Here is a 27,015-nt window from a genome sequence, read left to right on the forward strand (position 1 = left end):
TCTGGTTAAAACCCCAAATTTTCACTCTCCCAACTGACTTATATGGGGGAACTTCAAATGCTCATAACTCCAGAACCCTAAGTCCTAGAGACTCAAGGGTGGTACCGTTGGACTCGGGGTGCACACAAATGGGGGGGTAGGACAAGGTCCCATGTCTCTATCTTGCTCCGCTGAGGATCGGTCAAAACTGACCCTGGTCAAAACTCCAAGCCCTGTACACTCTTAACAACCGTGAACACCAACTTCAACTTGACAAAAAGTACCACAAAAAGGGGGGCCCAAACCACTCCTAGGGCTCTGAAATGTGTTCCTAAACACTTTCTGGGGGAACACTTTGGGCCTTTCACACTTAGGCAGATTTTCACTCTCCCAACTCACTTATATGGGGGAACTTCAAATGCTCATAACTCCAGAACCCTAAGTCCTAGAGACTCAAGGGTGGTACCGTTGGACTCGGGGTGCACACAAATGGGGGGGTAGGACAAGGTCCCATGTCTCTATCTTTCTCAGCTGAGGATCGGTCAAAACTGACTCTGGTTAAAACCCCAAATTTTCACTCTCCCAACTGACTTATATGGGGGAACTTCAAATGCTCATAACTCCAGAACCCTAAGTCCTAGAGACTCAAGGGTGGTACCGTTGGACTCGGGGTGCACACAAATGGGGGGGTAGGACAAGGTCCCATGTCTCTATCTTGCTCCGCTGAGGATCGGTCAAAACTGACCCTGGTCAAAACTCCAAGCCCTGTACATTCTTAACAACCGTGAACACAAACTTCAACTTGACAAAAAGTACCACAAAAAGGGGGGTCCAAACCACTCCTAGGGCTCTGAAATGTGTTCCTAAACACTTTCTGGGGGAACACTTTTGGCCTTTCACACTTAGGCAGATTTGCACTCTCCCAACTGACTTATATGGGGGAACTTCAAATGCTCATAACTCCAGAACCCTAAGTCCTAGAGACTCAAGGGTGGTACCGTTGGACTCGGGGTGCACACAAATGGGGGGGTAGGACAAGGTCCCATGTCTCTATCTTGCTCCGCTGAGGATCAGTCAAAACTGACTCTGGTTAAAACCCCAAATTTTCACTCTCCCAACTGACTTATATGGGGGAACTTCAAATGCTCATAACTCCAGAACCCTAAGTCCTAGAGACTCAAGGGTGGTACCGTTGGACTCGGGGTGCACACAAATGGGGGGGTAGGACAAGGTCCCATGTCTCTATCTTTCTCAGCTGAGGATCGGTCAAAACTGACTCTGGTTAAAACCCCAAATTTTCACTCTCCCAACTCACTTATATGGGGGAACTTCAAATGCTCATAACTCCAGAACCCTAAGTCCTAGAGACTCAAGGGTGGTACCGTTGGACTCGGGGTGCACACAAATGGGGGGGTAGGACAAGGTCCCATGTCTCTATCTTGCTCCGCTGAGGATCGGTCAAAACTGACCCTGGTCAAAACTCCAAGCCCTGTACACTCTTAACAACTGTGAACACCAACTTCAACTTGACAAAAAGTACCACAAAAAGGGGGGTCCAAACCACTCCTAGGGCTCTGAAATGTGTTCCTAAACACTTTCTGGGGGAACACTTTTGGCCTTTCACACTTAGACAGATTTGCACTCTCCCAACTGACTTATATGGGGGAACTTCAAATGCTCATAACTCCAGAACCCTAAGTCCTAGAGACTCAAGGGTGGTACCGTTGGACTCGGGGTGCACACAAATGGGGGGGTAGGACAAGGTCCCATGTCTCTATCTTGCTCCGCTGAGGATCAGTCAAAACTGACTCTGGTTAAAACCCCAAATTTTCACTCTCCCAACTGACTTATATGGGGGAACTTCAAATGCTCATAACTCCAGAACCCTAAGTCCTAGAGACTCAAGGGTGGTACCGTTGGACTCGGGGTGCACACAAATGGGGGGGTAGGACAAGGTCCCATGTCTCTATCTTGCTCCGCTGAGGATCGGTCAAAACTGACCCTGGTCAAAACTCCAAGCCCTGTACACTCTTAACAACCGTGAACACCAACTTCAACTTGACAAAAAGTACCACAAAAAGGGGGGCCCAAACCACTCCTAGGGCTCTGAAATGTGTTCCTAAACACTTTCTGGGGGAACACTTTGGGCCTTTCACACTTAGGCAGATTTTCACTCTCCCAACTCACTTATATGGGGGAACTTCAAATGCTCATAACTCCAGAACCCTAAGTCCTAGAGACTCAAGGGTGGTACCGTTGGACTCGGGGTGCACACAAATGGGGGGGTAGGACAAGGTCCCATGTCTCTATCTTTCTCAGCTGAGGATCGGTCAAAACTGACTCTGGTTAAAACCCCAAATTTTCACTCTCCCAACTGACTTATATGGGGGAACTTCAAATGCTCATAACTCCAGAACCCTAAGTCCTAGAGACTCAAGGGTGGTACCGTTGGACTCGGGGTGCACACAAATGGGGGGGTAGGACAAGGTCCCATGTCTCTATCTTGCTCCGCTGAGGATCGGTCAAAACTGACCCTGGTCAAAACTCCAAGCCCTGTACATTCTTAACAACCGTGAACACAAACTTCAACTTGACAAAAAGTACCACAAAAAGGGGGGTCCAAACCACTCCTAGGGCTCTGAAATGTGTTCCTAAACACTTTCTGGGGGAACACTTTTGGCCTTTCACACTTAGGCAGATTTGCACTCTCCCAACTGACTTATATGGGGGAACTTCAAATGCTCATAACTCCAGAACCCTAAGTCCTAGAGACTCAAGGGTGGTACCGTTGGACTCGGGGTGCACACAAATGGGGGGGTAGGACAAGGTCCCATGTCTCTATCTTTCTCCGCTGAGGATCGGTCAAAACTGACCCTGGTTAAAACCCCAAATTTTCACTCTCCCAACTGACTTATATGGGGGAACTTCAAATGCTCATAACTCCAGAACCCTAAGTCCTAGAGACTCAAGGGTGGTACCGTTGGACTCGGGGTGCACACAAATGGGGGGGTAGGACAAGGTCCCATGTCTCTATCTTTCTCAGCTGAGGATCGGTCAAAACTGACTCTGGTTAAAACCCCAAATTTTCACTCTCCCAACTCACTTATATGGGGGAACTTCAAATGCTCATAACTCCAGAACCCTAAGTCGTAGAGACTCAAGGGTGGTACCGTTGGACTCGGGGTGCACACAAATGGGGGGGTAGGACAAGGTCCCATGTCTCTATCTTGCTCCGCTGAGGATCGGTCAAAACTGACCCTGGTCAAAACTCCAAGCCCTGTACACTCTTAACAACTGTGAACACCAACTTCAACTTGACAAAAAGTACCACAAAAAGGGGGGTCCAAACCACTCCTAGGGCTCTGAAATGTGTTCCTAAACACTTTCTGGGGGAACACTTTGGGCCTTTCACACTTAGGCAGATTTTCACTCTCCCAACTGACTTATATGGGGGAACTTCAAATGCTCATAACTCCAGAACCCTAAGTCCTAGAGACTCAAGGGTGGTACCGTTGGACTCGGGGTGCACACAAATGGGGGGGTAGGACAAGGTCCCATGTCTCTATCTTTCTCAGCTGAGGATCGGTCAAAACTGACTCTGGTTAAAACCCCAAATTTTCACTCTCCCAACTCACTTATATGGGGGAACTTCAAATGCTCATAACTCCAGAACCCTAAGTCCTAGAGACTCAAGGGTGGTACCGTTGGACTCGGGGTGCACACAAATGGGGGGGGGGGGGGTAGGACAAGGTCCCATGTCTCTATCTTTCTCCGTTGAGGATCGGTCAAAACTGACTCTGGTTAAAACCCCAAATTTTCACTCTCCCAACTGACTTATATGGGGGAACTTCAAATGCTCATAACTTCAGAACCCTAAGTCCTAGAGACTCAAGGGTGGTACCGTTGGACTCGGGGTGCACACAAATGGGGGGGTAGGACAAGGTCCCATGTCTCTATCTTGCTCCGCTGAGGATCGGTCAAAACTGACCCTGGTCAAAACTCCAAGCCCTGTACATTCTTAACAACCGTGAACACAAACTTCAACTTGACAAAAAGTACCACAAAAAGGGGGGTCCAAACCACTCCTAGGGCTCTGAAATGTGTTCCTAAACACTTTCTGGGGGAACACTTTTGGCCTTTCACACTTAGGCAGATTTGCACTCTCCCAACTGACTTATATGGGGGAACTTCAAATGCTCATAACTCCAGAACCCTAAGTCCTAGAGACTCAAGGGTGGTACCGTTGGACTCGGGGTGCACACAAATGGGGGGGTAGGACAAGGTCCCATGTCTCTATCTTTCTCCGCTGAGGATCGGTCAAAACTGACCCTGGTTAAAACCCCAAATTTTCACTCTCCCAACTGACTTATATGGGGGAACTTCAAATGCTCATAACTCCAGAACCCTAAGTCCTAGAGACTCAAGGGTGGTACCGTTGGACTCGGGGTGCACACAAATGGGGGGGTAGGACAAGGTCCCATGTCTCTATCTTTCTCAGCTGAGGATCGGTCAAAACTGACTCTGGTTAAAACCCCAAATTTTCACTCTCCCAACTGACTTATATGGGGGAACTTCAAATGCTCATAACTCCAGAACCCTAAGTCCTAGAGACTCAAGGGTGGTACCGTTGGACTCGGGGTGCACACAAATGGGGGGGTAGGACAAGGTCCCATGTCTCTATCTTTCTCAGCTGAGGATTGGTCAAAACTGACTCTGTTTAAAACCCCAAATTTTCACTCTCCCAACTGACTTATATGGGGGAACTTCAAATGCTCATAACTCCAGAACCCTAAGTCGTAGAGACTCAAGGGTGGTACCGTTGGACTCGGGGTGCACACAAATGGGGGGGTAGGACAAGGTCCCATGTCTCTATCTTGCTCCGCTGAGGATCGGTCAAAACTGACCCTGGTCAAAACTCCAAGCCCTGTACACTCTTAACAACCGTGAACACAAACTTCAACTTGACAAAAAGTACCACAAAAAAGGGGGGTCCAAACCACTCCTAGGGCTCTGAAATGTGTTCCTAAACACTTTCTGGGGGAACACTTTTGGCCTTTCACACTTAGGCAGATTTTCACTCTCCCAACTGACTTATATGGGGGAACTTCAAATGCTCATAACTCCAGAACCCTAAGTCCTAGAGACTCAAGGGTGGTACCGTTGGACTCGGGGTGCACACAAATGGGGGGGTAGGACAAGGTCCCATGTCTCTATCTTTCTCCGCTGAGGATCGGTCAAAACTGACCCTGGTTAAAACCCCAAATTTTCACTCTCCCAACTGACTTATATGGGGGAACTTCAAATGCTCATAACTCCAGAACCCTAAGTCCTAGAGACTCAAGGGTGGTACCGTTGGACTCGGGGTGCACACAAATGGGGGGGTAGGACAAGGTCCCATGTCTCTATCTTTCTCAGCTGAGGATTGGTCAAAACTGACTCTGTTTAAAACCCCAAATTTTCACTCTCCCAACTCACTTATATGGGGGAACTTCAAATGCTCATAACTCCAGAACCCTAAGTCCTAGAGACTCAAGGGTGGTACCGTTGGACTCGGGGTGCACACAAATGGGGGGGTAGGACAAGGTCCCATGTCTCTATCTTTCTCAGCTGAGGATCGGTCAAAACTGACTCTGGTTAAAACCCCAAATTTTCACTCTCCCAACTGACTTATATGGGGGAACTTCAAATGCTCATAACTCCAGAACCCTAAGTCCTAGAGACTCAAGGGTGGTACCGTTGGACTCGGGGTGCACACAAATGGGGGGGTAGGACAAGGTCCCATGTCTCTATCTTGCTCCGCTGAGGATCGGTCAAAACTGACCCTGGTCAAAACTCCAAGCCCTGTACATTCTTAACAACCGTGAACACAAACTTCAACTTGACAAAAAGTACCACAAAAAGGGGGGTCCAAACCACTCCTAGGGCTCTGAAATGTGTTCCTAAACACTTTCTGGGGGAACACTTTTGGCCTTTCACACTTAGGCAGATTTGCACTCTCCCAACTGACTTATATGGGGGAACTTCAAATGCTCATAACTCCAGAACCCTAAGTCCTAGAGACTCAAGGGTGGTACCGTTGGACTCGGGGTGCACACAAATGGGGGGGTAGGACAAGGTCCCATGTCTCTATCTTGCTCCGCTGAGGATCAGTCAAAACTGACTCTGGTTAAAACCCCAAATTTTCACTCTCCCAACTGACTTATATGGGGGAACTTCAAATGCTCATAACTCCAGAACCCTAAGTCCTAGAGACTCAAGGGTGGTACCGTTGGACTCGGGGTGCACACAAATGGGGGGGTAGGACAAGGTCCCATGTCTCTATCTTTCTCAGCTGAGGATCGGTCAAAACTGACTCTGGTTAAAACCCCAAATTTTCACTCTCCCAACTCACTTATATGGGGGAACTTCAAATGCTCATAACTCCAGAACCCTAAGTCCTAGAGACTCAAGGGTGGTACCGTTGGACTCGGGGTGCACACAAATGGGGGGGTAGGACAAGGTCCCATGTCTCTATCTTGCTCCGCTGAGGATCGGTCAAAACTGACCCTGGTCAAAACTCCAAGCCCTGTACACTCTCAACAACTGTGAACACCAACTTCAACTTGACAAAAAGTACCACAAAAAGGGGGGTCCAAACCACTCCTAGGGCTCTGAAATGTGTTCCTAAACACTTTCTGGGGGAACACTTTTGGCCTTTCACACTTAGACAGATTTGCACTCTCCCAACTGACTTATATGGGGGAACTTCAAATGCTCATAACTCCAGAACCCTAAGTCCTAGAGACTCAAGGGTGGTACCGTTGGACTCGGGGTGCACACAAATGGGGGGGTAGGACAAGGTCCCATGTCTCTATCTTGCTCCGCTGAGGATCAGTCAAAACTGACTCTGGTTAAAACCCCAAATTTTCACTCTCCCAACTGACTTATATGGGGGAACTTCAAATGCTCATAACTCCAGAACCCTAAGTCCTAGAGACTCAAGGGTGGTACCGTTGGACTCGGGGTGCACACAAATGGGGGGGTAGGACAAGGTCCCATGTCTCTATCTTGCTCCGCTGAGGATCGGTCAAAACTGACCCTGGTCAAAACTCCAAGCCCTGTACACTCTTAACAACCGTGAACACCAACTTCAACTTGACAAAAAGTACCACAAAAAGGGGGGCCCAAACCACTCCTAGGGCTCTGAAATGTGTTCCTAAACACTTTCTGGGGGAACACTTTGGGCCTTTCACACTTAGGCAGATTTTCACTCTCCCAACTCACTTATATGGGGGAACTTCAAATGCTCATAACTCCAGAACCCTAAGTCCTAGAGACTCAAGGGTGGTACCGTTGGACTCGGGGTGCACACAAATGGGGGGGTAGGACAAGGTCCCATGTCTCTATCTTTCTCAGCTGAGGATCGGTCAAAACTGACTCTGGTTAAAACCCCAAATTTTCACTCTCCCAACTGACTTATATGGGGGAACTTCAAATGCTCATAACTCCAGAACCCTAAGTCCTAGAGACTCAAGGGTGGTACCGTTGGACTCGGGGTGCACACAAATGGGGGGGTAGGACAAGGTCCCATGTCTCTATCTTGCTCCGCTGAGGATCGGTCAAAACTGACCCTGGTCAAAACTCCAAGCCCTGTACATTCTTAACAACCGTGAACACAAACTTCAACTTGACAAAAAGTACCACAAAAAGGGGGGTCCAAACCACTCCTAGGGCTCTGAAATGTGTTCCTAAACACTTTCTGGGGGAACACTTTTGGCCTTTCACACTTAGGCAGATTTGCACTCTCCCAACTCACTTATATGGGGGAACTTCAAATGCTCATAACTCCAGAACCCTAAGTCCTAGAGACTCAAGGGTGGTACCGTTGGACTCGGGGTGCACACAAATGGGGGGGTAGGACAAGGTCCCATGTCTCTATCTTTCTCAGCTGAGGATCGGTCAAAACTGACTCTGGTTAAAACCCCAAATTTTCACTCTCCCAACTGACTTATATGGGGGAACTTCAAATGCTCATAACTCCAGAACCCTAAGTCCTAGAGACTCAAGGGTGGTACCGTTGGACTCGGGGTGCACACAAATGGGGGGGTAGGACAAGGTCCCATGTCTCTATCTTTCTCAGCTGAGGATTGGTCAAAACTGACTCTGTTTAAAACCCCAAATTTTCACTCTCCCAACTGACTTATATGGGGGAACTTCAAATGCTCATAACTCCAGAACCCTAAGTCGTAGAGACTCAAGGGTGGTACCGTTGGACTCGGGGTGCACACAAATGGGGGGGTAGGACAAGGTCCCATGTCTCTATCTTGCTCCGCTGAGGATCGGTCAAAACTGACCCTGGTCAAAACTCCAAGCCCTGTACACTCTTAACAACCGTGAACACAAACTTCAACTTGACAAAAAGTACCACAAAAAAGGGGGGTCCAAACCACTCCTAGGGCTCTGAAATGTGTTCCTAAACACTTTCTGGGGGAACACTTTTGGCCTTTCACACTTAGGCAGATTTTCACTCTCCCAACTCACTTATATGGGGGAACTTCAAATGCTCATAACTCCAGAACCCTAAGTCCTAGAGACTCAAGGGTGGTACCGTTGGACTCGGGGTGCACACAAATGGGGGGGTAGGACAAGGTCCCATGTCTCTATCTTTCTCCGCTGAGGATCGGTCAAAACTGACCCTGGTTAAAACCCCAAATTTTCACTCTCCCAACTGACTTATATGGGGGAACTTCAAATGCTCATAACTCCAGAACCCTAAGTCCTAGAGACTCAAGGGTGGTACCGTTGGACTCGGGGTGCACACAAATGGGGGGGTAGGACAAGGTCCCATGTCTCTATCTTTCTCAGCTGAGGATTGGTCAAAACTGACTCTGTTTAAAACCCCAAATTTTCACTCTCCCAACTCACTTATATGGGGGAACTTCAAATGCTCATAACTCCAGAACCCTAAGTCCTAGAGACTCAAGGGTGGTACCGTTGGACTCGGGGTGCACACAAATGGGGGGGTAGGACAAGGTCCCATGTCTGTATCTTGCTCCGCTGAGGATTGGTCAAAACTGACTCTGTTTAAAACCCCAAATTTTCACTCTCCCAACTGACTTATATGGGGGAACTTCAAATGCTCATAACTCCAGAACCCTAAGTCCTAGAGACTCAAGGGTGGTACCGTTGGACTCGGGGTGCACACAAATGGGGGGGTAGGACAAGGTCCCATGTCTCTATCTTTCTCCGCTGAGGATCGGTCAAAACTGACCCTGGTTAAATCCCAAATTTTCACTCTCCCAACTCACTTATATGGGGGAACTTCAAATGCTCATAACTCCAGAACCCTAAGTCCTAGAGACTCAAGGGTGGTACCGTTGGACTCGGGGTGCACACAAATGGGGGGGTAGGACAAGGTCCCATGTCTGTATCTTGCTCCGCTGAGGATCGGTCAAAACTGACCCTGGTTAAATCCCAAATTTTCACTCTCCCAACTCACTTACATGGGGGAACTTCAAACGCTCATAACTCCAGAACCCTAAGTCCTAGAGACTCAAGGGTGGTACCGTTGGACTCGGGGTGCACACAAATGGGGGGGTAGGACAAGGTCCCATGTCTCTATCTTTCTCAGCTGAGGATCGGTCAAAACTGACTCTGGTTAAAACCCCAAATTTTCACTCTCCCAACTGACTTATATGGGGGAACTTCAAATGCTCATAACTCCAGAACCCTAAGTCCTAGAGACTCAAGGGTGGTACCGTTGGACTCGGGGTGCACACAAATGGGGGGGTAGGACAAGGTCCCATGTCTCTATCTTTCTCAGCTGAGGATTGGTCAAAACTGACTCTGTTTAAAACCCCAAATTTTCACTCTCCCAACTGACTTATATGGGGGAACTTCAAATGCTCATAACTCCAGAACCCTAAGTCGTAGAGACTCAAGGGTGGTACCGTTGGACTCGGGGTGCACACAAATGGGGGGGTAGGACAAGGTCCCATGTCTCTATCTTGCTCCGCTGAGGATCGGTCAAAACTGACCCTGGTCAAAACTCCAAGCCCTGTACACTCTTAACAACCGTGAACACAAACTTCAACTTGACAAAAAGTACCACAAAAAAGGGGGGTCCAAACCACTCCTAGGGCTCTGAAATGTGTTCCTAAACACTTTCTGGGGGAACACTTTTGGCCTTTCACACTTAGGCAGATTTTCACTCTCCCAACTCACTTATATGGGGGAACTTCAAATGCTCATAACTCCAGAACCCTAAGTCCTAGAGACTCAAGGGTGGTACCGTTGGACTCGGGGTGCACACAAATGGGGGGGTAGGACAAGGTCCCATGTCTCTATCTTTCTCCGCTGAGGATCGGTCAAAACTGACCCTGGTTAAAACCCCAAATTTTCACTCTCCCAACTGACTTATATGGGGGAACTTCAAATGCTCATAACTCCAGAACCCTAAGTCCTAGAGACTCAAGGGTGGTACCGTTGGACTCGGGGTGCACACAAATGGGGGGGTAGGACAAGGTCCCATGTCTCTATCTTTCTCAGCTGAGGATTGGTCAAAACTGACTCTGTTTAAAACCCCAAATTTTCACTCTCCCAACTCACTTATATGGGGGAACTTCAAATGCTCATAACTCCAGAACCCTAAGTCCTAGAGACTCAAGGGTGGTACCGTTGGACTCGGGGTGCACACAAATGGGGGGGTAGGACAAGGTCCCATGTCTCTATCTTTCTCCGCTGAGGATCAGTCAAAACTGACCCTGGTTAAATCCCAAATTTTCACTCTCCCAACTCACTTATATGGGGGAACTTCAAATGCTCATAACTCCAGAACCCTAAGTCCTAGAGACTCAAGGGTGGTACCGTTGGACTCGGGGTGCACACAAATGGGGGGGTAGGACAAGGTCCCATGTCTGTATCTTGCTCCGCTGAGGATCGGTCAAAACTGACCCTGGTTAAATCCCAAATTTTCACTCTCCCAACTCACTTACATGGGGGAACTTCAAACGCTCATAACTCCAGAACCCTAAGTCCTAGAGACTCAAGGGTGGTACCGTTGGACTCGGGGCGCACACAAATGGGGGGGTAGGACAAGGTCCCATGTCTCTATCTTTCTCAGCTGAGGATCGGTCAAAACTGACTCTGGTTAAAACCCCAAATTTTCACTCTCCCAACTGACTTATATGGGGGAACTTCAAATGCTCATAACTCCAGAACCCTAAGTCCTAGAGACTCAAGGGTGGTACCGTTGGACTCGGGGTGCACACAAATGGGGGGGTAGGACAAGGTCCCATGTCTCTATCTTGCTCCGCTGAGGATCGGTCAAAACTGACCCTGGTCAAAACTCCAAGCCCTGTACACTCTTAACAACTGTGAACACCAACTTCAACTTGACAAAAAGTACCACAAAAAGGGGGGTCCAAACCACTCCTAGGGCTCTGAAATGTGTTCCTAAACACTTTCTGGGGGAACACTTTTGGCCTTTCACACTTAGGCAGATTTGCACTCTCCCAACTGACTTATATGGGGGAACTTCAAATGCTCATAACTCCAGAACCCTAAGTCCTAGAGACTCAAGGGTGGTACCGTTGGACTCGGGGTGCACACAAATGGGGGGGTAGGACAAGGTCCCATGTCTCTATCTTGCTCCGCTGAGGATCAGTCAAAACTGACTCTGGTTAAAACCCCAAATTTTCACTCTCCCAACTGACTTATATGGGGGAACTTCAAATGCTCATAACTCCAGAACCCTAAGTCCTAGAGACTCAAGGGTGGTACCGTTGGACTCGGGGTGCACACAAATGGGGGGGTAGGACAAGGTCCCATGTCTCTATCTTTCTCAGCTGAGGATCGGTCAAAACTGACTCTGGTTAAAACCCCAAATTTTCACTCTCCCAACTCACTTATATGGGGGAACTTCAAATGCTCATAACTCCAGAACCCTAAGTCCTAGAGACTCAAGGGTGGTACCGTTGGACTCGGGGTGCACACAAATGGGGGGGTAGGACAAGGTCCCATGTCTCTATCTTGCTCCGCTGAGGATCGGTCAAAACTGACCCTGGTCAAAACTCCAAGCCCTGTACACTCTCAACAACTGTGAACACCAACTTCAACTTGACAAAAAGTACCACAAAAAGGGGGGTCCAAACCACTCCTAGGGCTCTGAAATGTGTTCCTAAACACTTTCTGGGGGAACACTTTTGGCCTTTCACACTTAGACAGATTTGCACTCTCCCAACTGACTTATATGGGGGAACTTCAAATGCTCATAACTCCAGAACCCTAAGTCCTAGAGACTCAAGGGTGGTACCGTTGGACTCGGGGTGCACACAAATGGGGGGGTAGGACAAGGTCCCATGTCTCTATCTTGCTCCGCTGAGGATCAGTCAAAACTGACTCTGGTTAAAACCCCAAATTTTCACTCTCCCAACTGACTTATATGGGGGAACTTCAAATGCTCATAACTCCAGAACCCTAAGTCCTAGAGACTCAAGGGTGGTACCGTTGGACTCGGGGTGCACACAAATGGGGGGGTAGGACAAGGTCCCATGTCTCTATCTTGCTCCGCTGAGGATCGGTCAAAACTGACCCTGGTCAAAACTCCAAGCCCTGTACACTCTTAACAACCGTGAACACCAACTTCAACTTGACAAAAAGTACCACAAAAAGGGGGGCCCAAACCACTCCTAGGGCTCTGAAATGTGTTCCTAAACACTTTCTGGGGGAACACTTTGGGCCTTTCACACTTAGGCAGATTTTCACTCTCCCAACTCACTTATATGGGGGAACTTCAAATGCTCATAACTCCAGAACCCTAAGTCCTAGAGACTCAAGGGTGGTACCGTTGGACTCGGGGTGCACACAAATGGGGGGGTAGGACAAGGTCCCATGTCTCTATCTTTCTCAGCTGAGGATCGGTCAAAACTGACTCTGGTTAAAACCCCAAATTTTCACTCTCCCAACTGACTTATATGGGGGAACTTCAAATGCTCATAACTCCAGAACCCTAAGTCCTAGAGACTCAAGGGTGGTACCGTTGGACTCGGGGTGCACACAAATGGGGGGGTAGGACAAGGTCCCATGTCTCTATCTTGCTCCGCTGAGGATCGGTCAAAACTGACCCTGGTCAAAACTCCAAGCCCTGTACATTCTTAACAACCGTGAACACAAACTTCAACTTGACAAAAAGTACCACAAAAAGGGGGGTCCAAACCACTCCTAGGGCTCTGAAATGTGTTCCTAAACACTTTCTGGGGGAACACTTTTGGCCTTTCACACTTAGGCAGATTTGCACTCTCCCAACTCACTTATATGGGGGAACTTCAAATGCTCATAACTCCAGAACCCTAAGTCCTAGAGACTCAAGGGTGGTACCGTTGGACTCGGGGTGCACACAAATGGGGGGGTAGGACAAGGTCCCATGTCTCTATCTTTCTCAGCTGAGGATCGGTCAAAACTGACTCTGGTTAAAACCCCAAATTTTCACTCTCCCAACTGACTTATATGGGGGAACTTCAAATGCTCATAACTCCAGAACCCTAAGTCCTAGAGACTCAAGGGTGGTACCGTTGGACTCGGGGTGCACACAAATGGGGGGGTAGGACAAGGTCCCATGTCTCTATCTTTCTCAGCTGAGGATTGGTCAAAACTGACTCTGTTTAAAACCCCAAATTTTCACTCTCCCAACTGACTTATATGGGGGAACTTCAAATGCTCATAACTCCAGAACCCTAAGTCGTAGAGACTCAAGGGTGGTACCGTTGGACTCGGGGTGCACACAAATGGGGGGGTAGGACAAGGTCCCATGTCTCTATCTTGCTCCGCTGAGGATCGGTCAAAACTGACCCTGGTCAAAACTCCAAGCCCTGTACACTCTTAACAACCGTGAACACAAACTTCAACTTGACAAAAAGTACCACAAAAAAGGGGGGTCCAAACCACTCCTAGGGCTCTGAAATGTGTTCCTAAACACTTTCTGGGGGAACACTTTTGGCCTTTCACACTTAGGCAGATTTTCACTCTCCCAACTCACTTATATGGGGGAACTTCAAATGCTCATAACTCCAGAACCCTAAGTCCTAGAGACTCAAGGGTGGTACCGTTGGACTCGGGGTGCACACAAATGGGGGGGTAGGACAAGGTCCCATGTCTCTATCTTTCTCCGCTGAGGATCGGTCAAAACTGACCCTGGTTAAAACCCCAAATTTTCACTCTCCCAACTGACTTATATGGGGGAACTTCAAATGCTCATAACTCCAGAACCCTAAGTCCTAGAGACTCAAGGGTGGTACCGTTGGACTCGGGGTGCACACAAATGGGGGGGTAGGACAAGGTCCCATGTCTCTATCTTTCTCAGCTGAGGATTGGTCAAAACTGACTCTGTTTAAAACCCCAAATTTTCACTCTCCCAACTCACTTATATGGGGGAACTTCAAATGCTCATAACTCCAGAACCCTAAGTCCTAGAGACTCAAGGGTGGTACCGTTGGACTCGGGGTGCACACAAATGGGGGGGTAGGACAAGGTCCCATGTCTGTATCTTGCTCCGCTGAGGATTGGTCAAAACTGACTCTGTTTAAAACCCCAAATTTTCACTCTCCCAACTGACTTATATGGGGGAACTTCAAATGCTCATAACTCCAGAACCCTAAGTCCTAGAGACTCAAGGGTGGTACCGTTGGACTCGGGGTGCACACAAATGGGGGGGTAGGACAAGGTCCCATGTCTCTATCTTTCTCCGCTGAGGATCGGTCAAAACTGACCCTGGTTAAATCCCAAATTTTCACTCTCCCAACTCACTTATATGGGGGAACTTCAAATGCTCATAACTCCAGAACCCTAAGTCCTAGAGACTCAAGGGTGGTACCGTTGGACTCGGGGTGCACACAAATGGGGGGGTAGGACAAGGTCCCATGTCTGTATCTTGCTCCGCTGAGGATCGGTCAAAACTGACCCTGGTTAAATCCCAAATTTTCACTCTCCCAACTCACTTACATGGGGGAACTTCAAACGCTCATAACTCCAGAACCCTAAGTCCTAGAGACTCAAGGGTGGTACCGTTGGACTCGGGGTGCACACAAATGGGGGGGTAGGACAAGGTCCCATGTCTCTATCTTTCTCAGCTGAGGATCGGTCAAAACTGACTCTGGTTAAAACCCCAAATTTTCACTCTCCCAACTGACTTATATGGGGGAACTTCAAATGCTCATAACTCCAGAACCCTAAGTCCTAGAGACTCAAGGGTGGTACCGTTGGACTCGGGGTGCACACAAATGGGGGGGTAGGACAAGGTCCCATGTCTCTATCTTTCTCAGCTGAGGATCGGTCAAAACTGACTCTGGTTAAAACCCCAAATTTTCACTCTCCCAACTGACTTATATGGGGGAACTTCAAATGCTCATAACTCCAGAACCCTAAGTCCTAGAGACTCAAGGGTGGTACCGTTGGACTCGGGGTGCACACAAATGGGGGGGTAGGACAAGGTCCCATGTCTCTATCTTTCTCAGCTGAGGATTGGTCAAAACTGACTCTGTTTAAAACCCCAAATTTTCACTCTCCCAACTGACTTATATGGGGGAACTTCAAATGCTCATAACTCCAGAACCCTAAGTCGTAGAGACTCAAGGGTGGTACCGTTGGACTCGGGGTGCACACAAATGGGGGGGTAGGACAAGGTCCCATGTCTCTATCTTGCTCCGCTGAGGATCGGTCAAAACTGACCCTGGTCAAAACTCCAAGCCCTGTACACTCTTAACAACCGTGAACACAAACTTCAACTTGACAAAAAGTACCACAAAAAAGGGGGGTCCAAACCACTCCTAGGGCTCTGAAATGTGTTCCTAAACACTTTCTGGGGGAACACTTTTGGCCTTTCACACTTAGGCAGATTTTCACTCTCCCAACTCACTTATATGGGGGAACTTCAAATGCTCATAACTCCAGAACCCTAAGTCCTAGAGACTCAAGGGTGGTACCGTTGGACTCGGGGTGCACACAAATGGGGGGGTAGGACAAGGTCCCATGTCTCTATCTTTCTCCGCTGAGGATCGGTCAAAACTGACCCTGGTTAAAACCCCAAATTTTCACTCTCCCAACTGACTTATATGGGGGAACTTCAAATGCTCATAACTCCAGAACCCTAAGTCCTAGAGACTCAAGGGTGGTACCGTTGGACTCGGGGTGCACACAAATGGGGGGGTAGGACAAGGTCCCATGTCTCTATCTTTCTCAGCTGAGGATTGGTCAAAACTGACTCTGTTTAAAACCCCAAATTTTCACTCTCCCAACTCACTTATATGGGGGAACTTCAAATGCTCATAACTCCAGAACCCTAAGTCCTAGAGACTCAAGGGTGGTACCGTTGGACTCGGGGTGCACACAAATGGGGGGGTAGGACAAGGTCCCATGTCTGTATCTTGCTCCGCTGAGGATTGGTCAAAACTGACTCTGTTTAAAACCCCAAATTTTCACTCTCCCAACTGACTTATATGGGGGAACTTCAAATGCTCATAACTCCAGAACCCTAAGTCCTAGAGACTCAAGGGTGGTACCGTTGGACTCGGGGTGCACACAAATGGGGGGGTAGGACAAGGTCCCATGTCTCTATCTTTCTCCGCTGAGGATCGGTCAAAACTGACCCTGGTTAAATCCCAAATTTTCACTCTCCCAACTCACTTATATGGGGGAACTTCAAATGCTCATAACTCCAGAACCCTAAGTCCTAGAGACTCAAGGGTGGTACCGTTGGACTCGGGGTGCACACAAATGGGGGGGTAGGACAAGGTCCCATGTCTGTATCTTGCTCCGCTGAGGATCGGTCAAAACTGACCCTGGTTAAATCCCAAATTTTCACTCTCCCAACTCACTTACATGGGGGAACTTCAAACGCTCATAACTCCAGAACCCTAAGTCCTAGAGACTCAAGGGTGGTACCGTTGGACTCGGGGTGCACACAAATGGGGGGGTAGGACAAGGTCCCATGTCTCTATCTTTCTCAGCTGAGGATCGGTCAAAACTGACTCTGGTTAAAACCCCAAATTTTCACTCTCCCAACTGACTTATATGGGGGAACTTCAAATGCTCATAACTCCAGAACCCTAAGTCCTAGAGACTCAAGGGTGGTACCGTTGGACTCGGGGTGCACACAAATGGGGGGGTAGGACAAGGTCCCATGTCTCTATCTTTCTCAGCTGAGGATTGGTCAAAACTGACTCTGTTTAAAACCCCAAATTTTCACTCTCCCAACTGACTTATATGGGGGAACTTCAAATGCTCATAACTCCAGAACCCTAAGTCGTAGAGACTCAAGGGTGGTACCGTTGGACTCGGGGTGCACACAAATGGGGGGGTAGGACAAGGTCCCATGTCTCTATCTTGCTCCGCTGAGGATCGGTCAAAACTGACCCTGGTCAAAACTCCAAGCCCTGTACACTCTTAACAACCGTGAACACAAACTTCAACTTGACAAAAAGTACCACAAAAAAGGGGGGTCCAAACCACTCCTAGGGCTCTGAAATGTGTTCCTAAACACTTTCTGGGGGAACACTTTTGGCCTTTCACACTTAGGCAGATTTTCACTCTCCCAACTCACTTATATGGGGGAACTTCAAATGCTCATAACTCCAGAACCCTAAGTCCTAGAGACTCAAGGGTGGTACCGTTGGACTCGGGGTGCACACAAATGGGGGGGTAGGACAAGGTCCCATGTCTCTATCTTTCTCCGCTGAGGATCGGTCAAAACTGACCCTGGTTAAAACCCCAAATTTTCACTCTCCCAACTGACTTATATGGGGGAACTTCAAATGCTCATAACTCCAGAACCCTAAGTCCTAGAGACTCAAGGGTGGTACCGTTGGACTCGGGGTGCACACAAATGGGGGGGTAGGACAAGGTCCCATGTCTCTATCTTTCTCAGCTGAGGATTGGTCAAAACTGACTCTGTTTAAAACCCCAAATTTTCACTCTCCCAACTCACTTATATGGGGGAACTTCAAATGCTCATAACTCCAGAACCCTAAGTCCTAGAGACTCAAGGGTGGTACCGTTGGACTCGGGGTGCACACAAATGGGGGGGTAGGACAAGGTCCCATGTCTCTATCTTTCTCCGCTGAGGATCAGTCAAAACTGACCCTGGTTAAATCCCAAATTTTCACTCTCCCAACTCACTTATATGGGGGAACTTCAAATGCTCATAACTCCAGAACCCTAAGTCCTAGAGACTCAAGGGTGGTACCGTTGGACTCGGGGTGCACACAAATGGGGGGGTAGGACAAGGTCCCATGTCTGTATCTTGCTCCGCTGAGGATCGGTCAAAACTGACCCTGGTTAAATCCCAAATTTTCACTCTCCCAACTCACTTACATGGGGGAACTTCAAACGCTCATAACTCCAGAACCCTAAGTCCTAGAGACTCAAGGGTGGTACCGTTGGACTCGGGGCGCACACAAATGGGGGGGTAGGACAAGGTCCCATGTCTCTATCTTTCTCAGCTGAGGATCGGTCAAAACTGACTCTGGTTAAAACCCCAAATTTTCACTCTCCCAACTGACTTATATGGGGGAACTTCAAATGCTCATAACTCCAGAACCCTAAGTCCTAGAGACTCAAGGGTGGTACCGTTGGACTCGGGGTGCACACAAATGGGGGGGTAGGACAAGGTCCCATGTCTCTATCTTGCTCCGCTGAGGATCGGTCAAAACTGACCCTGGTCAAAACTCCAAGCCCTGTACACTCTTAACAACTGTGAACACCAACTTCAACTTGACAAAAAGTACCACAAAAAGGGGGGTCCAAACCACTCCTAGGGCTCTGAAATGTGTTCCTAAACACTTTCTGGGGGAACACTTTGGGCCTTTCACACTTAGGCAGATTTTCACTCTCCCAACTGACTTATATGGGGGAACTTCAAATGCTCATAACTCCAGAACCCTAAGTCCTAGAGACTCAAGGGTGGTACCGTTGGACTCGGGGTGCACACAAATGGGGGGGTAGGACAAGGTCCCATGTCTCTATCTTTCTCCGCTGAGGATCGGTCAAAACTGACTCTGGTTAAAACCCCAAATTTTCACTCTCCCAACTGACTTATATGGGGGAAATTCAAATGCTCATAACTCCAGAACCCTAAGTCCTAGAGACTCAAGGGTGGTACCGTTGGACTCGGGGTGCACACAAATGGGGGGGTAGGACAAGGTCCCATGTCTCTATCTTTCTCCGTTGAGGATCGGTCAAAACTGACTCTGGTTAAAACCCCAAATTTTCACTCTCCCAACTGACTTATATGGGGGAACTTCAAATGCTCATAACTTCAGAACCCTAAGTCCTAGAGACTCAAGGGTGGTACCGTTGGACTCGGGGTGCACACAAATGGGGGGGTAGGACAAGGTCCCATGTCTCTATCTTGCTCCGCTGAGGATCGGTCAAAACTGACCCTGGTCAAAACTCCAAGCCCTGTACATTCTTAACAACCGTGAACACAAACTTCAACTTGACAAAAAGTACCACAAAAAGGGGGGTCCAAACCACTCCTAGGGCTCTGAAATGTGTTCCTAAACACTTTCTGGGGGAACACTTTTGGCCTTTCACACTTAGGCAGATTTGCACTCTCCCAACTGACTTATATGGGGGAACTTCAAATGCTCATAACTCCAGAACCCTAAGTCCTAGAGACTCAAGGGTGGTACCGTTGGACTCGGGGTGCACACAAATGGGGGGGTAGGACAAGGTCCCATGTCTCTATCTTTCTCCGCTGAGGATCGGTCAAAACTGACCCTGGTTAAAACCCCAAATTTTCACTCTCCCAACTGACTTATATGGGGGAACTTCAAATGCTCATAACTCCAGAACCCTAAGTCCTAGAGACTCAAGGGTGGTACCGTTGGACTCGGGGTGCACACAAATGGGGGGGTAGGACAAGGTCCCATGTCTCTATCTTTCTCAGCTGAGGATCGGTCAAAACTGACTCTGTTTAAAACCCCAAATTTTCACTCTCCCAACTCACTTATATGGGGGAACTTCAAATGCTCATAACTCCAGAACCCTAAGTCCTAGAGACTCAAGGGTGGTACCGTTGGACTCGGGGTGCACACAAGTGGGGGGGGGGGGGGGGGGTAGGACAAGGTCCCATGTCTCTATCTTTCTCCGCTGAGGATCAGTCAAAACTGACTCTGGTTAAAACCCCAAATTTTCACTCTCCCAACTCTGTTATATGGGGGAACTTCAAATGCTCATTACTCCAGAACCCTAAGTCCTAGAGACTCAAGGGTGGTACCGTTGGACTCGGGGTGCACACAAATGGGGGGGTAGGACAAGGTCCCATGTCTCTATCTTGCTCCGCTGAGGATCGGTCAAAAACTGACCCTAGTCAAAACTCCAAGCCCTGTACACTCTTAGCAACCGTGAACACCAACTTCAACTTGACAAAAAGTACCACAAAAAGCGGGGTCCAAACCACTCCTAGGGCTCTGAAATGTATTCCTAAACACTTTCTGGGGGAACACTTTTGGCCTTTCACACTTAGGCAGATTTTCACTCTCCCAACTCACTTATATGGGGGAACTTCAAATGCTCATAACTCCAGAACCCTAAGTCCTAGAGACTCAAGGGTGGTACCGTTGGACTCGGGGTGCACACAAATGGGGGGGTAGGACAAGGTCCCATGTCTCTATCTTGCTCCGCTGAGGATCGGTCAAAACTGACCCTGGTTAAATCCCAAATTTTCACTCTCCCAACTGACTTATATGGGGGAAATTCAAATGCTCATAACTCCAGAACCCTAAGTCCTAGAGACTCAAGGGTGGTACCGTTGGACTCGGGGTGCACACAAATGGGGGGGTAGGACAAGGTCCCATGTCTCTATCTTTCTCAGCTGAGGATCGGTCAAAACTGACTCTGGTTAAAACCCCAAATTTTCACTCTCCCAACTGACTTATAGGGGGGAACTTCAAATGCTCATAACTCCAGAACCCTAAGTCCTAGAGACTCAAGGGTGGTACCGTTGGACTCGGGGTGCACACAAATGGGGGGGTAGGACAAGGTCCCATGTCTCTATCTTGCTCCGCTGAGGATCGGTCAAAACTGACCCTGGTTAAATCCCAAATTTTCACTCTCCCAACTCACTTATATGGGGGAAATTCAAATGCTCATAACTCCGGAACCCTAAGTCCTAGAGACTCAAGGGTGGTACCGTTGGACTCGGGGTGCACACAAATGGGGGGGTAGGACAAGGTCCCATGTCTCTATCTTGCTCCGCTGAGGATCGGTCAAAACTGACCCTAGTCAAAACTCCAAGCCCTGTACACTCTTAGCAACCGTGAACACCAACTTCAACTTGACAAAAAGTACCACAAAAAGCGGGGTCCAAACCACTCCTAGGGCTCTGAAATGTATTCCTAAACACTTTCTGGGGGAACACTTTTGGCCTTTCACACTTAGGCAGATTTTCACTCTCCCAACTCACTTATATGGGGGAACTTCAAATGCTCATAACTCCAGAACCCTAAGTCCTAGAGACTCAAGGGTGGTACCGTTGGACTCGGGGTGCACACAAATGGGGGGGTAGGACAAGGTCCCATGTCTCTATCTTTCTCCGCTGAGGATCGGTCAAAACTGACTCTGGTTAACACCCCAAATTTTCACTCTCCCAACTCACTTATATGGGGGAACTTCAAATGCTCATAACTCCAGATCCCTAAGTCCTAGAGACTCAAGGTTGGTACCGTTGGACTCGGGGTGCACACAAATGGGAGGGTAGGACAAGGTCCCATGTCTCTATCTTTCTCCGTTGAGGATCGGTCAAAACTGACTCTGGTTAAAACCCCAAATTTTCACTCTCCCAACTGACTTATATGGGGGAACTTCAAATGCTCATAACTTCAGAACCCTAAGTCCTAGAGACTAAAGGGTGGTACCGTTGGACTCGGGGTGCACACAAATTGGGGGGTAGGACAAGGTCCCATGTCTCTATCTTGCTCCGCTGATGATCGGTCAAAACTGACCCTGGTCAAAACTCCAAGCTCTGTACACTCTTAACAACCGTGAACACCAACTTCAACTTGACAAAAAGTACCACAAAAAGGGGGGTCCAAACCACTCCTAGGGCTCTGAAATGTGTTCCTAAACACTTTCTGGGGGAACACTTTGGGCCTTTCACACACAGGCAGATTTTCACTCTCCCAACTCACTTATATGGGGGAACTTCAAATGCTCATAACTCCAGAACCCTAAGTCCTAGAGACTCAAGGGTGGTACCGTTGGACTCGGGGTGCACACAAGTGGGGGGGGGGGGGGGGGGGGGGGTAGGACAAGGTCCCATGTCTCTATATTTCTCCGCTGAGGATCAGTCAAAACTGACTCTGGTTAAAACCCCAAATTTTCACTCTCCCAACTCTGTTATATGGGGGAACTTCAAATGCTCATTACTCCAGAACCCTAAGTCCTAGAGACTCAAGGGTGGTACCGTTGGACTCGGGGTGCACACAAATGGGGGGGTAGGACAAGGTCCCATGTCTCTATCTTTCTCCGCTGAGGATCGGTCAAAACTGACTCTGGTTAACACCCCAAATTTTCACTCTCCCAACTCACTTATATGGGGGAACTTCAAATGCTCATAACTCCAGAACCCTAAGTCCTAGAGACTCAAGGGTGGTACCGTTGGACTCGGGGTGCACACAAATGGAAGGGTAGGACAAGGTCCCATGTCTCTATCTTTCTCCGTTGAGGATCGGTCAAAACTGACTCTGGTTAAAACCCCAAATTTTCACTCTCCCAACTGACTTATATGGGGGAACTTCAAATGCTCATAACTTCAGAACCCTAAGTCCTAGAGACTAAAGGGTGGTACCGCTGGACTCGGGGTGCACACAAATGGGGGGGTAGGACAAGGTCCCATGTCTCTATCTTGCTCCGCTGAGGATCGGTCAAAAGTGACCCTAGTCAAAACTCCAAGCCCTGTACACTCTTAACAACCGTGAACACCAACTTCAACTTGACAAAAAGTACCACAAAAAGGGGGGTCCAAACCACTCCTAGGGCTCTGAAATGTGTTCCTAAACACTTTCTGGGGGAACACTTTTGGCCTTTCACACTTAGGCAGATTTTCACTCTCCCAACTCACTTATATGGGGGAACTTCAAATGCTCATAACTCCAGAACCCTAAGTCCTAGAGACTCAAGGGTGGTACCGTTGGACTCGGGGTGCACACAAATGGGAGGGTAGGACAAGGTCCCATGTCTCTATCTTTCTCCGTTGAGGATCGGTCAAAACTGACTCTGGTTAAAACCCCAAATTTTCACTCTCCCAACTGACTTATATGGGGGAACTTCAAATGCTCATAACTTCAGAACCCTAAGTCCTAGAGACTAAAGGGTGGTACCGTTGGACTCGGGGTGCACACAAATGGGGGGGTAGGACAAGGTCCCATGTCTCTATCTTTCTCCATTGAGGATCGGTCAAAACTGACCCTGGTTAAATCCCAAATTTTCACTCTCCCAACTGACTTATATGGGGGAACTTCAAATGCTCATAACTCCAGAACCCTAAGTCCTAGAGACTCAAAGGTGGTACCGTTGGACTCGGGGTGCACACAAATTGGGGGGTAGGACAAGGTCCCATGTCTCTATCTTGCTCCGCTGATGATCGGTCAAAACTGACCCTGGTCAAAACTCCAAGCTCTGTACACTCTTAACAACCGTGAACACCAACTTCAACTTGACAAAAAGTACCACAAAAAGGGGGGTCCAAACCACTCCTAGGGCTCTGAAATGTGTTCCTAAACACTTTCTGGGAGAACACTTTGGGCCTTTCACACACAGGCAGATTTTCACTCTCCCAACTCACTTATATGGGGGAACTTCAAATGCTCATAACTCCAGAACCCTAAGTCCTAGAGACTCAAGGGTGGTACCGTTGGACTCGGGGTGCACACAAGTGGGGGGGGGGGGGGGGGGGTAGGACAAGGTCCCATGTCTCTATATTTCTCCGCTGAGGATCAGTCAAAACTGACTCTGGTTAAAACCCCAAATTTTCACTCTCCCAACTCTGTTATATGGGGGAACTTCAAATGCTCATAACTCCAGAACCCTAAGTCCTAGAGACTCAAGGGTGGTACCGTTGGACTCGGGGTGCACACAAATGGGGGGGTAGGACAAGGTCCCATGTCTCTATCTTTCTCCGCTGAGGATCGGTCAAAACTGACTCTGGTTAACACCCCAAATTTTCACTCTCCCAACTCACTTATATGGGGGAACTTCAAATGCTCATAACTCCAGAACCCTAAGTCCTAGAGACTCAAGGGTGGTACCGTTGGACTCGGGGTGCACACAAATGGAAGGGTAGGACAAGGTCCCATGTCTCTATCTTTCTCCGTTGAGGATCGGTCAAAACTGACTCTGGTTAAAACCCCAAATTTTCACTCTCCCAACTGACTTATATGGGGGAACTTCAAATGCTCATAACTTCAGAACCCTAAGTCCTAGAGACTAAAGGGTGGTACCGTTGGACTCGGGGTGCACACAAATGGGGGGGTAGGACAAGGTCCCATGTCTCTATCTTGCTCCGCTGAGGATCGGTCAAAAGTGACCCTAGTCAAAACTCCAAGCCCTGTACACTCTTAACAACCGTGAACACCAACTTCAACTTGACAAAAAGTACCACAAAAAGGGGGGTCCAAACCACTCCTAGGGCTCTGAAATGTGTTCCTAAACACTTTCTGGGGGAACACTTTTGGCCTTTCACACTTAGGCAGATTTTCACTCTCCCAACTCACTTATATGGGGGAACTTCAAATGCTCATAACTCCAGAACCCTAAGTCCTAGAGACTCAAGGGTGGTACCGTTGGACTCGGGGTGCACACAAATGGGAGGGTAGGACAAGGTCCCATGTCTCTATCTTTCTCCGTTGAGGATCGGTCAAAACTGACTCTGGTTAAAACCCCAAATTTTCACTCTCCCAACTGACTTATATGGGGGAACTTCAAATGCTCATAACTTCAGAACCCTAAGTCCTAGAGACTAAAGGGTGGTACCGTTGGACTCGGGGTGCACACAAATGGGGGGGTAGGACAAGGTCCCATGTCTCTATCTTTCTCCATTGAGGATCGGTCAAAACTGACCCTGGTTAAATCCCAAATTTTCACTCTCCCAACTCACTTATATGGGGGAACTTCAAATGCTCATAACTCCAGAACCCTAAGTCCTAGAGACTCAAAGGTGGTACCGTTGGACTCGGGGTGCACACAAATGGGGGGGGGGTAGGACAAGGTCCCATGTCTCTATCTTGCTCCGCTGAGGATCGGTCAAAACTGACCCTGGTTAAATCCCAAATTTTCACTCTCCCAACTCTGTTATATGGGGGAACTTCAAATGCTCATAACTCCGGAACCCTAAGACCTAGAGACTAAAGGGTGGTACCGTTGGACTCGGGGTGCACACAAATGGGGGGGGTAGGACAAGGTCCCATGTCTCTATCTTGCTCTGCTGAGGATCGGTCAAAACTGACCCTGGTTAAATCCCAAATTTTCACTCTCCCAACTCACTTATATGGGGGAACTTCAAATGCTCATAACTCCGGAACCCTAAGACCTAGAGACTGTGCCCTGGTGACTGCAACATTACAGCTTTGCACAGGATTCAACAAATCAAAGAGCACCGGCAGGTCATCCCCCAAAACCACTGGAAAAGGCAAGTTATCTGTAACTCCCACATTTAGCAGATAGCTCTGTCCTTGCACTTCCACATAAACATCTGCCGTGGGATAAGACTTCTCATCACCATGTACACAGGAAATGGGGATTGTCTCAAGAGTGCAGATGGTATTAGCTGACACATATTTTCTGTATACAAGAGTCTGAGTACTGCCTGTATCAATCAGGGCTCTGAGGTTTTCTCCATTTATCTTTACATCAGTCGTTTTCATGGATTGGTTACCCTGAGGCTTAATGTCAACACTTTGTCGTGGTACAAAACACATTTGAGTGAGCTTAGCTGGATTCTTTGGGCACATTGGTTTAATATGGCCTTCCTGTCCACACAGATAACAAATGGGTGTTTGGCTAGAAGCCCTTCAATCAATAGCACCTGTTGGTTCTCCTTACCGGAGGCTTACCCACGCCTGCTGATGACCTCTGGTGGTGTTGAGGGGGTGCAGGCTTACGGCTATCCTTCCCCGCCTTCCAGGTATGGTTACTCCATGGCTGATTCTTTTTCCGAGCAGCCACAAACACATCAGCTAGAGTGGCAGCTTCAGCCGCTGACTTTGGACCATGCTCTTTTACCCAAACCTGGAGTTCAGGAGACAACATTCTCAAGTACTGTTCCATAATGATTATTTCACCAATTTCTTGGACAGTTTTACCTTGCGGTTGGGTCCGCTTCCCGTACAGCTCTTTCAGCCTCACATACAACTCCTTGGGGCTCTCATCAGGTCTGACATCTAGAGAGCGGAACCTCTGCTTGTAGGTCTCAAGGTTAATATCATATTTTTTCGAAATAGCAGCTTTGACCTCATCATATTCAAGGGAATCATCCACATCCATATTAACATAAGCTCCTCTGGGTTTGCCAGTCAGGAGTGGAATGAGTCGGAAAACCAAGTCAGATCTTGGCCACTGACATGCTGCTGCAATCCTTTCAAATGCAATGAGAAAGTGTTCAACATCATCATTTTCTGTTAATTTTTCTAGTCTGGGTTCGTGAGATAATTGAACCTGGCTTGATGGATTATTGGCAGAGTAGTTGGGCTCCGATGAGTCTCCAAAGGGTGTGTAAAAGTCTGAACCGATTTTGAAGTGCTTCATACCGTTGCTCCTGCCGTGTAACTTCCTCCTTTCGTTCCATCTCCCGGGCCTCCTGCAACTCTTCCTCCCCGGTGCATGCCTTTACAAAATGGAGGGGAAGACAAAAAAGTAAAAAAAATGCCTGTGTCCTCAACTGGCTGATCCCATCGCTGCCACCAAATGTAAGGGACCAAGCTGGCAAGCACGAGGACCACAGATGAATTTCTTCAAAAAGAGGGTTTTATTTACCCCAAAAAAGATGCAAAGAAATATTTTAACCAAAAT

General features: G+C 48.4%; 1 pseudogene; it reads right to left on the bottom strand.

The window, feature by feature from the left end:
* Window positions 1-26,490, bottom strand: part of LOC121182859 — a 51,677-nt pseudogene extending 25,187 nt beyond the window's left edge.
* Window positions 26,491-27,015: the final 525 nt, after the last annotated feature.

This window comes from Toxotes jaculatrix, chromosome 6 (genome assembly GCF_017976425.1).
Source record: "Toxotes jaculatrix isolate fToxJac2 chromosome 6, fToxJac2.pri, whole genome shotgun sequence".
In the NCBI taxonomy this organism is placed as follows: domain Eukaryota; kingdom Metazoa; phylum Chordata; class Actinopteri; family Toxotidae; genus Toxotes; species Toxotes jaculatrix.